The sequence below is a fragment of the Gopherus flavomarginatus genome, unplaced genomic scaffold (genome assembly GCF_025201925.1).
Source record: "Gopherus flavomarginatus isolate rGopFla2 unplaced genomic scaffold, rGopFla2.mat.asm mat_scaffold_145_arrow_ctg1, whole genome shotgun sequence".
Taxonomy (NCBI): domain Eukaryota; kingdom Metazoa; phylum Chordata; order Testudines; family Testudinidae; genus Gopherus; species Gopherus flavomarginatus.
In genome coordinates this window covers 1-11,057 of record NW_026114703.1, presented here as the reverse complement: position 1 = coordinate 11,057, position 11,057 = coordinate 1, and the positions used below count along the sequence as shown (strand labels likewise).

At 51.8% G+C, this 11,057-nt stretch overlaps 2 non-coding genes across 2 annotated transcripts; both read left to right on the top strand.

Moving 5' to 3' along the window:
• Nucleotides 1–1,243: 1,243 nt before the first annotated feature.
• TRNAF-GAA (transfer RNA phenylalanine (anticodon GAA)) lies at nucleotides 1,244–1,316 on the top strand. Its single transcript has one exon. It is a non-coding gene; the product is annotated as a tRNA-Phe (tRNA).
• Nucleotides 1,317–2,356: 1,040 nt separating this feature from the next.
• On the top strand, nucleotides 2,357–2,429 carry TRNAK-CUU (transfer RNA lysine (anticodon CUU)). The gene has a single exon. It is a non-coding gene; the product is annotated as a tRNA-Lys (tRNA).
• The last annotated feature ends 8,628 nt before the right edge of the window (nucleotides 2,430–11,057 follow it).

Below are 11,057 nucleotides of genomic sequence, written 5' to 3'. Positions count from 1 at the left end.
TTGGAGTTGAAATCCAATAGGGTTTCCCTGCACAGGTTCAAATCCTGCTTACAGTGAGGCCTGTGTTTCAGCCAGTCTTTCATCTGGGCAATACCTCTGTACAACTCCCTGAGACACTCTCAATTCTCTCCCCACCCCAAGTAAATCCTGTGCTGCTCATTTCATAGAGATCCCTGGGACACCACCTCACACTGTGTCCCTGAGGTGTCAGGCAAACTCTCAGCACCTGAAGCCTCTGCCACTTCCTTGGTGCCCCATAGATCAGACATAGCCCTGGTTCTGCTCCTCTCTCTAGAGTGCGAAAGGAGCCACGTCAGCGACCTGATGGGAGCTATGGGGCTGCAGAACCAACAGAGGAAAAAATAGGTGCTCAGCACCCCCTGGCAGCCACCTCCCCCTCCCACTACAGGCCTTGTTGACAAGCTCCTCCTCTTCCCCTTCAGCACCTCCCACTTGCCAGTGATCAGCTGTTCAGTGGTGTGCAGGAGGCACTGGGTGAGGATGAGAAGATGTGGGGGCAGGAGAGGAATGGGGCAGGAAGGTGCAGGACAGGAAGAGATGGGACAGGATGGGGTGGGGGCAGGGCTTGGGGAGGAAAGAGGGGATTTGTCCCAGATCCCTCTAGGGCCGGCCCTGAAGGGAAGCGCTGACTATCACAGTGCCAATAAAACTGACCAGCATTGTGGGGGAGACTGAGGGAGATCCACACTCATCAGGTCTGTTCTCTCCCCCAAGGTAAGCCAGACACTGCTCTCTCCTGGCTCTCACTCTAGCAGCTGGTTGCCAAGGAGCCGTTTCCCCACAGGAAGTGCATTGAGTGCTCCTGGGGGGCTGGCGCTGCTGCTGCCTGTGGGGCTGGCAGGGGGGCTGATGTCTGCACAAACTCTCAGCTTCCAGGCTGGAGGGGGCACTTGGGACCTTACCAGACTGGCTCAGTGAAGACGGGGGGTTGACAGAGCAATACAGACGCTCTCCAGAGCACGGAGGAGCATCCGCCCATGCAGCCAGGCAATGAGCATTTCCCACAGCCTGGAGCCAAGGGAGAGGCGGCAGCTGCTGTTCCAGCTGCTCAGGGACAGGCCCTGTCAGCCAACAGCCACTTCTTACTCATCACGGCTAAGGGCGTCGGATTCCTCCGGTGGGTGTGTGAGCAGCTGTTCGTTTTCTTGTCCTATTTGTGTGCAACTGCTGACAAAAACATCCCAGACGGAGAAGCAACAGGCCAAAATACTATCATGCAGCTGCCAAAGTAGCTCAGTTGGGCGAGCGTTAGATTGAAGATCTAGAAGTCCCTCGTTCAATCCCAGGCTTTGGCAGGCCCTATCATCTCTCTTTGAGCAGGGGTGGCTTGTTTTCTGGGAGCACAGCAGTGCCTGCATCCAAGATAAGTTCCTCATCTTGTGCTCTGCAGTAGGAAAACATAGAAGGGGCTTCTGCCCCTAGCTGCCTGACCTGACCTTTAACGATGAAAGCTGTCTTTCCCAACATGGCAGGAAGAGAGTAAGGCAGGGTGATCCTCAGAAATGGTGCCAGAGGGCTGCTGGGCAGTGACAGGCAGGGATTGGGGATGGAAGCTCCTCTGCACAGCTGAGCAAGGGCAGTACCAGGGAAGGGGCATCTGTAAAAATGACCCCACACACCTCTCCTCCTCTGGGCACCTAGAGCAGAGGCAGCTGGTGCTGACAGTTCAAGGGAAGGCTTAAAAGCCTCAGAGCAAGAGGAGGGCAGGACCGTGCCTATGTGTGGCCTTCAGACGGGCACAAAAACACCCAGCCAGGCTGCTCCCTGCCAGGCCACCCCCAACTCCTTCCCAGGGCTCTAGCTGAAGCCAGAGCATTGGCCTGAGCAGCCAAGAAGAGGTTCCAGTCCTGAAGGAAGCAGGACGTTCAGCACAATGGCAAAACTGCAGAAACACAACCACCAAGGGACTTGACCCTTCAATCTTCTAATCTGCAGTCTGATGCTGTACCCATTAGGCCACATGAGAAAAGCCCCTCCAAGCCCTTCTTTGGAAAAGATGGACACTGTGTTTTTCAGGTCAGCTACTGAGGGGGGCCAAGACTCTCTGGGCACATGAAGTAGAGTTCCCAGCGACACATGAGAATTAATTCCATGGAGCCAGGTGCAGGGCTTTGGCAGGGAGGCTCAGGCATGGGGGATTGGGGTGCAGTGGACGGACCGGCTTTCTAGGTGTGGAGATTTAGTCACACTGAGGCACAGGAGGGAAGAGGAGGAGGAATCCTGCTGACAGGCAGCGGACGTGCAGAAATAGAGGAGGGGCTTCTGGGCCTTTTTTTTGCCTCTCTTTTGCCTGCCTGCTCGCTCTTGTGGTGAATGGTGAAGCTTGTGTCAACAAGCCCAGGTAGCTCAGTTGGTAGAGCATCAGGCTCTTAATTTGAGGGTCCAGAGTTCAAGCCCCTGTCTAGGCACCCAGCTTTTTTCAGTTGCCTTGTGTGCCAGGAACCAAATGATTCTTGGTGCTATCCACTAGCCACATGCAGATTCCCAGAATCCATGGCCATTTCCTGGAAAGGTTCCTCTCCTCAGGAATCAGGAGAGGGGCCACATCCACAGGAACAGGCCTAGAACATGCAGTCTCTGGCTGGCAGGAAGCGCTGTGGGGCCAGGTGCTGAGAAAGCTCAGAGGGGGGAGCAGCAGAGGTGAGGGGAAGAGAGACAGAGAGGCAATGAGGACAGAGTACAAGTGTTCATGTCTGGCCATTGTGGGGAACTCCCCTGGTTTCTACATGACCCTCGTGCAATTGGCCAGAGAAAGGATCTGAGTCCCCACCCCCTTACCCAGAGGCCTACCTGACCCCAAGGATGCTCTTTCTACTCTCATGTGTGGCAGAGTCCTTGTAACCCCAACAAGGCTGGGCCCAGGGACTTAATGTTGGCTTGTGGTAAAGCCCTGGAGCTCACAGTGCTCAACTTCCTTATTTCCAGCTGTGCAAGAGCAGATCTTTCCCCTCCTGCTGGGTGATTTGCCCACTAGGGCCAGGTTTTGGGTTGTGATGCCCAAAATTGGTTGGGGCTCTAGAACTTGCTACCCTGGTTGCTGATGCCTGCAGTCCTGTGGTTTGACCAGGTGGTTGGGATTCTTGCTGCTTCACATGGGGCCCAAAAGTTTGGCCCTTGTGCTTCCTGCCACACCTTTCCTCTTGCCCACATGGTGCTTGAATAAAGGAGGGCCAGGGCCAGGCTTGATAGTCAGGGCAAGGCAGGAGGGAGGAAGAGCCCCAGGCTGGAGCCCAGCACACCTCTCCTCCTCTGGGCACCTAGAGCAGAGGCAGCTGGTGCTGACAGCTCCAAGGAAAGGCTTAAAATTTACAGAGCAACCGAGGTCACGGCCAGAGGAGGGGAGGACCATGCCTATGCGTGGCCAGCAGACAGCCATAAAGACACTCTGCCAGGCTGCTCCCTGCCATGCCAAACCCCCCTGAAGACGTGTTTAATCCACTTGCTGATCAGGAGGAAAACCTGTCAAAATCTGTGTGCGAGGAGAACCTCTTTTTTCCCCCTTACCTTTCATCTGTGAAAATGGCTGTGTGGAAGGTGGAAGGGATTTGGGGGCCCAGGAGGAGGCGCTTGATGTTCAGTGCCTTAGAGAAGCTGGACTTGGGCATGGTGGGTGTTCAGGAAATGCACATTCATGAGTTTAGGATAGACTGATAGGCAGAGGGTGATTGGTGAAAGGGCCCATCTCTCTGGTCCTCCAGGCCAGGGAAGAATGAGGGTTGGAGTCTTGTTCTTCACATTCGCAGTGCGAGTACAGAAGGGGCTGGAGCTCCGACCAGGGAGGGCATTACTGGCAGACTTTGTGCTCTGCAGCACTGGTTATGGCTATATTAGTGTGTATGGTCCCCAGTTAAGACAAGAATTGAAAGATCAATGGAAGGAATTGGCTCCCTTCCTCTGGACTGTTTGGTGTTGGGGGGATTTTAATTGTGTCAGCTGGCCTGAGGACCATTGGTCCCGTTTTCCCGACCATCAGAGGAAACATTTTTACAATGAGCACTACCTGGCACAGGTCTGTAGTGAGGTCAGCTTAGAGGAGCTCACACCAGCCCCAGAGGGGGTTCACCTTTCTGTGGGGGCAGTCCAGGAGTCGCACTGACAGGATTTACGTGAAGGAGAGCACATCGACAAGCCCAGTGCAGGGTGGTGCCTATGGACTGTTTGGATCATGCCGCTCTCACCATGTGCTCAATGTGGGCAATTCCCTGACCAGGGGCAGCTCTATGTATTTTGCTACCCCAAGCATGGCAGTCAGGCAGCCTTCGGCGGCATGTCTGCAGGAGGTCCTATGGTAACACGGATTCGGTGGCATGCCTGCAGGAGGTCTGCTGGTCCCACGCCTTCGGCGTACCCTCTGCTGAATTGCCACTGAAGCCGCTGGACTGGCAGAGCTCCTGCAGGCATGCCACTTAATCCGCATTACCAGAGGACCTCCTGCAGGCATGTCACCTAATCCGCATTACCAGAGGACCTCCTGCAGGCATGCTACTGAAGGCAGCCTGACTGCCATCCTCACAGTGACCGGCAGGCCGCCCCCTGCAGCTTGCCGTCCCAGGCACCAGCTTGCTGCGCTGGTGCCTGGAGCCATCCCTGTCCCTGACCCAGGGCAGAGGATATTGGAAGCTGAACATTCAGAGCTTGCAAGATAAAGGAGCGAGGGGCGAGGCCTGGCGGTGTTGGCAGAATGGGAAAGCATCAAAGGATTCTATGGCAACCAGAGGGATTGACGGGAGTCGGTGAGGGCGGAGTTGGCGACTTTGTTCCAGCAATCAAGCAAACACCGCAACATCAAAGAAACCAATGGTGCCAAGTCCTGCAGTGTCGCCTGTGAGATTTCCACAAGAGCATCCAGGCAGGGGAACCAGTCAGCGTGTGACTGTACGACCGGATCAAGTGACAGCTGCCCGAGTTCCAGGAGATGAGGCTGCAGCTGGCCGATATGAGCGGAAGCACTGAGTGAAGGGAGGGGCAGCCTCCCCTGATATTTTTGCAGCCTGCAGGGAATGGAGACCAAGCAGGGGGATGTGGGGACTCAGGGCAGGACCCGCGAATCCCGTAGTGCAGGACCACAGTCGCTGGAGGAGGAGAGAGAGTCCTGCGAGAGGAAGCCGCCGGTGGGAAGCAATAAGTGCAGAGTGCAAACCAGCCAGCTGAGAGTCATAGCGGTCTAGAAAACAAAACAGCAGCAGGTCCCATGGTGTAACGGGTAGCACTCAGATCTTTGACTCCTGGGATCTGAGTTCAAGCCTTAGTGGGACCTTCTGGAGATATTGTGGTTTGCTGCAAAGCCTTAGAGCTCAAAGCATATGGATCCCCTCTACCTGAAAGAACTTCAGTGAGGCTTTTTTTCTCCTCCTCCTGGGTCACTGATGCCCATTGGAGATAGGTCTTTGGTCCAGCTGGCTGCTATAGGGTGGGGTCCTAGAACTTAGCAGTCTGGCTAGAGATTCCTGCGGGCTGACCTGATGGTTGGGTTTCTTTTTGCTTCACCTGATGTCCACAACTTTGGTCCCTGTAGTTGCTGCTCTTCCTCTTTCCCACATGGCATTTAAAGGAAGGAGTGCCAGGGCCAGGTTTCCAGACTGGAGCCCAGGACACCTCTGCTTCTCTGGGCACCTAGAGCAGAGGCGGGTGGCACTGATGGCTCCAAAGGAAGGCTTAAAAGCCACACAACAACCGAGGTCAGAGCAAGAAGAGGGCAGGACCATGCCTATGTGTGGCCTTCAGACAGGCACAAAAACACTCAGCCAACCTGCTCCCTGTCATGCCAAGCACCCACTGAAGGTCACCTGCAGACTAGCATGCAGGGCAGAGGTGTAGCGAGCGCCCTCTGTACCCTCCAACCGGAGGGGGCCCCGCAAGGAAGGGGGCCCCTAAAAGTGGCAAAAAAAATGTAAGGTATAACTAGGTAAGTGACATTTATTGATGCTATTGTACAATCCATGTTGGTTTTACTGAGAAAACCATGAAGTCATTATGATACATCATAATGCTATTGTCTGTATCAGTTGTCTGTCAGTCAGTTTCGAATTTTAGCTGGACCCATTCAAAGAATGTGTATTTGCGTTCATAATGGCGGTCGGCGGATAAATGTTATTAATTTAGTTGTTTAGTTTTTTATCGTTTCCAATGCAGAAGCATGCTTTGTGATGTCTAGGAGAATGTATAAGTGTGGAGCTAGTAAACGAAAGGCAGCAAAAGATGCCGAGAAGGAACTTGAGAAAATTCCAAAGTTGTCAATGTATTTTGCGCTGCAATCCAACGTACAGGTACAGGCACATGAAACGGACAGCGCTAGCAGCGATGAATCGTATCCAGAAGTATCCAGAAGTGCTTCAAGTGAGGTTGAAGGTGAAGCCAATTGTTCTACCAAACAAACTGTGACAGATATTCCAGCTGCTGCAGGGAAAGAAGTATCTGAATCTGAACCACTGACTGATGATCCAGGAGATTGGCCGTCTATAATATCGGACAGGCAAGTGTGTGACGTTGCACGTGGCCCACCGCAGCAGAATGAAAGTTACGAATTTCCATTTAACGAGGAAAGATGAAGGTTCACAAGTACTCATTTCTACCGAACCATGGCAAATGGCGAGAAAATAAGATGTTCATGGTTAATGTACTCAGTTCAGAAAGATGCCATTTTTTGTTTTTGTTGTAAATTATTTGGCACTGGCAACATATCGCTACGTCATGGAACATCTGCTTGGAAAGCACTGTCAAAAGACTTCAGCAGCATGAAACAGGCTAAGGTCATCAAGACTGTATAGTGAAATGGGTTTGACTTTCGGTCAGGCATAGTAAACCGTACATTCTATTGACCAACTCGAATTGCAGGCTTTCTGAAAGAAAGGAAATTTCTGGAGAAATGTTTCTCAAACACATGGCTGATGTCCTTATTTTCTTGTCTGAAAGAAACTCGGCATTTTGAGGAAGTAATGAAAAGCTTGGCAATCCTTCGAATGGCAACTTTTTGGGACTGTTTGAATTGCTTGCAAAGTATGATACTGTCCTCAGCGAACTTTTACAGAGGATTAAGAAGGCAGAGACACATGTTCAGTACCCTCAGTCCACAGATCCCAAACGAGCTGATTCAACTTGTTGCCAGTAACATTCAAGAGGCCAACATAGCGCAGCTTAAAAAAGCAAAATATTATTCAGTTATTTTTGGACTGTACTCCCAACGTGTCACATGAAGAACAGATGTCTGTGGTGTTACGCTTTGTTGAATGCAACGGTGAAGATGGTGTCAATATCGTGAAGCGTTTGTTGGTTTTCTTAATGTTCATGATACAACTGGCGAGGGCTTATTGGAAGTGTTTCTTGAAAAGGCAAACAACTTAGGAATAGACATTGCTGACATGAGAGACCAAGCTTATGATAACGGGCGCAAATATGAGAGGAAAGAATAAAGGAGTTCAAGCCCGCATGCTAGAAATAAATTGACCGTGCCTTGTATGTACCATGTGGAGCTCACACTTGGAATCTTGTGATCTCAGACGCAGCAAAGTCATTGAAATATGCCGTTGACTTTTTCGGTCTGATTAACAGAATATACGTTATCTTTCTTCTTCACCTTCATGTTGGGATATACTTCAAGAACATATGCCAATATCTGTTAAAGGGTTATCGGACACTCATTGGGAGTCGAGAATTGCTGCTGTGAAGCCATTGCATTATCACCTTGAAGAATTGTGCAATGCTTGTCATCTTTGCAAGAATATGAGCTCGAAAAGAAAGATGGCAATACAGCAACAGAAGCCGGTGCGCTTTTAGACCATGTTACTACATGGCCTTTTGTTATGACTGTTTACCACGTGGTACGATATACTATTTCACATCAATAAAACCAGCAAATTAATTCAGTCACCAGATGTGTCAATTGACGTACTGCAGCAGAAGTCGGTGCTACAATGAAGTTTTTGGAAGACTATCGAAATACGGAATATAAACTCAGTGGTCACAAATGCACATGAAATAGCAGAGCATATGAGTATTGAGCAGGTGTTTCCCAGAAACCAGGGTGCGACGTAAGAGCGAATGTTTGATTACGAATGTGCTGATGATTCGAGTCATCCTTTCTGCCGAAGAAAAATTCAAATCGCAGTTCTTTCTTGTTCTCACTGATCAGGCCCATATCTTCTGTTTTGTTGCGATTTGACCAGCTCGTGAGTGGTATAAGTTGTTTGGATTTCTGTACAATGCTAAGAGCCTGAAGCAGTGTCACAGAGAAAATGAACTGGAGAATCACAGCAAAAATTTTGAAAGAATAATGGAGACATGATGACAACGAACTCATAATGGAATTGAATCGTTTTATTTATGTCATCGAGAAAGAAGAGAGAGGACTTGTTACGGCAAACAATTTTTTAACGTACATATACAAGAACAGCCTTCAGGAGATATATCCGAATCTTTGCATTTTGCATCCGAATTCTTCTGACCACACCAGTTACTGTCACTGGTGCTGAAAGGAGCTTCAGCAGAATGAAACTGATCAAGAATTATCCTGTGCTCAACCATGGACAGATGACAGGCTTTCTGCGCTTTGCAATTATCTCAGTCGAAAACAAGATTGCCAGATCTCTGGACTATGATGCATTAATTAACCAATTTGCAGAGAACAAGGCTCGAAAGAAGCGCTTTGCGTAAATACGGAATACATGTACACTATAGGCCTATGTATACATAATATGAACCCTGTATATTGTATAAAATAAATACCGCATTGCTGTTTCTGCATTTTTAAGTGGCCCCGGACATATGTTCGGAGGGGGCAAAGTTCTTTGTTGCTATGCCCCTGCTGCAGGGTGACTGCTGAGGTTCTGTGGCCATTATCGAAGATGGTAGGAAAGCAGGGCCAGCCCCCCTAGAGTGGGGCCTCTTACTGTTCCCACTCAAGGGGCTCACTTTTGCAGTGGGGCAGGAGATTTTTCCCAGCTCGTGAGAAGCAGAGAAACAAACACCCAGGCTCCCAAGGTGCTATGTAGCCACCCCTTCAAGCACAGGGACTGGCGCACATTTGGAAGAGGGAAACTGCCCTACACGCTGGCCCAGGCAGCCGCCTATTTTCTTTGGCAAGTCAGGAATGGCAAAGGCTAGACTGGAAGCACCTGGCGCTCCTGCCCTAGCCTTTGTGATGCCCATCCCCCAACTCCTTCCCAGGGCTCTAGCTGAAGCCAGAGTGGCCAAGAAGAGGTTCCCACCCTGAAAGGAGCAGGACTTTCAGCACAAAGGTGAAACTGCGCAAGCACAGCCACAAAGGGACTTGAACCCTCAATCACCTGACCCAAAGTCAGACACCTTATCTATTAGGCCACATGATCATACAGGAAAAGGCCCTCTAGGCACTTCTTTGGAAAAGACAGACACTGACGCATCCGACAAAGTGGGGATTCACCCATGAAAGCTCATGCTCCAATACTAACAATGCTGTTAGTCTATAAAGTGCCACACGACTCTATGCTGCTTTTGCAGACACTGTGTTTCTCTGGTCAGCTACTGAGGGGGGCCGAGACTCTCTGAGCACAAGAAGTGGAGTTCCCAGCGAGATGTGAGACTTAATTCTCTGGAGCCGGGTGCAGGGCTTTGGCAGGGAGGCTCAGGCATGGGGGATTGTGGTGCAGCAGATGGACCAGCTGTTCAGGTGCGGAGATTTAATCTAACTGAGGAGGAGGAGGAGGAATCCTGCTGATAGGCAGTGGCCAGGGCCAGTGCAACCACTAGGAGAACCAGTTGCCTGCCTAGGGTTCCAAGTGATTGGAGGAACCAAAACGCGCACTCAGGGGAGCCAGTGCAGTGGAGGTGAGCTGGGGCAGGAGGCTGGGGGGCGCAGGGAGAGGGCTGCCTGCAGCAAGTAACGGGGGTGTGTGTGCAGGGGAACCACACTAAACAGCTGATTGGCACCGCAAGCCTGAGAGGCTGGAGAAGTGGAACGGCGCCGGTGTGCTCAGGGGAGAAGGCGGAGCAGTGGTGAGCTGGGGTGGGGAGCTGCTGCAGGGGGGTTGCCCGGCTCTTCCCCATGGCCCCTGCCTCTACTCCGCCCCAGCCCCCCACACCTGCATTCACTGCATGGTAAGTGGAGTGACCCAGCCCCAGCCTGGTCCACTCCCCTGGCTCCCAGCCATGCCGCCAGCAAGTGCTGTGGGGCTATTCCCTCCCTCCCCCCAAGCTTAGGAGCCAGGGGAGCAGAGCAGCAGGGTGGGGCCCCAGGCCTCCATGGGAGGAAGCAGAAGGGGGCTGGTCCCAGGCCACTGTGGGACCAGGGGGGCTGGCTACTTCCTGCGGGAAATGGAGAGACCCGGCCCCAGCCTGCTCTGCTCCCCTGGCTCCCAGGCTTGTGTTGGTGTTGGCGGGATTTGTGCAGGTGTTTGTGTATATTAGCAACTGTGTGTGTGTGGCTGGATTCATGCATGTGTTTGTGTATGTTTGCAATTGTGTGTATGTGCATGCTCTGCTGCCCTCTGCCAGCACAACAACTGTTTCTCCATATGTCACAGTCCCCATACCGTCGACCCCGATGGTGATTTCCCCATCTTACAAGGGCTGGCTGACCTGACCCTTCTCCCCTCTGCGGAGTGTGGCGGGGGCTGCAGCTCACCCCCTGTGGGGCAGGAGTGCCAAGGTGTGGGGTGCTGGGTTCCCATGCACCTGGAGAGCAGCTCAGGTGAGGCAAGACAGGGCGTGTGATGTCTGTTCTGCATTGCCTGGTGCTGGGCCATTGCAAAATCTCCAGCCACACCACCACAGAGTGCCCTGAGAGGGAGTGGGGGGCCAAGAAGATGATCCAGCATGAGGGGGTCATTCTCATTGGTAGCTGTCCAGCGTCAATGAGTTTCACAGGCCCTGGCACATGCTGTGTGGGGCAGGAGGTCCTTGTATTTGGAGCAGTGGGAGTGAACTGCGTGCAGTTGTGTCTCTGAACACAATTGTGATATTATGGTGTGTGATTGTTTCTGTCTTTGGGTTGGGCTAGCATGTCCCTCTTGGTGTGTTGTGTGAGTCCCTTTGTGTGGTGTGTGTGTGTGTCACTTGCTGCA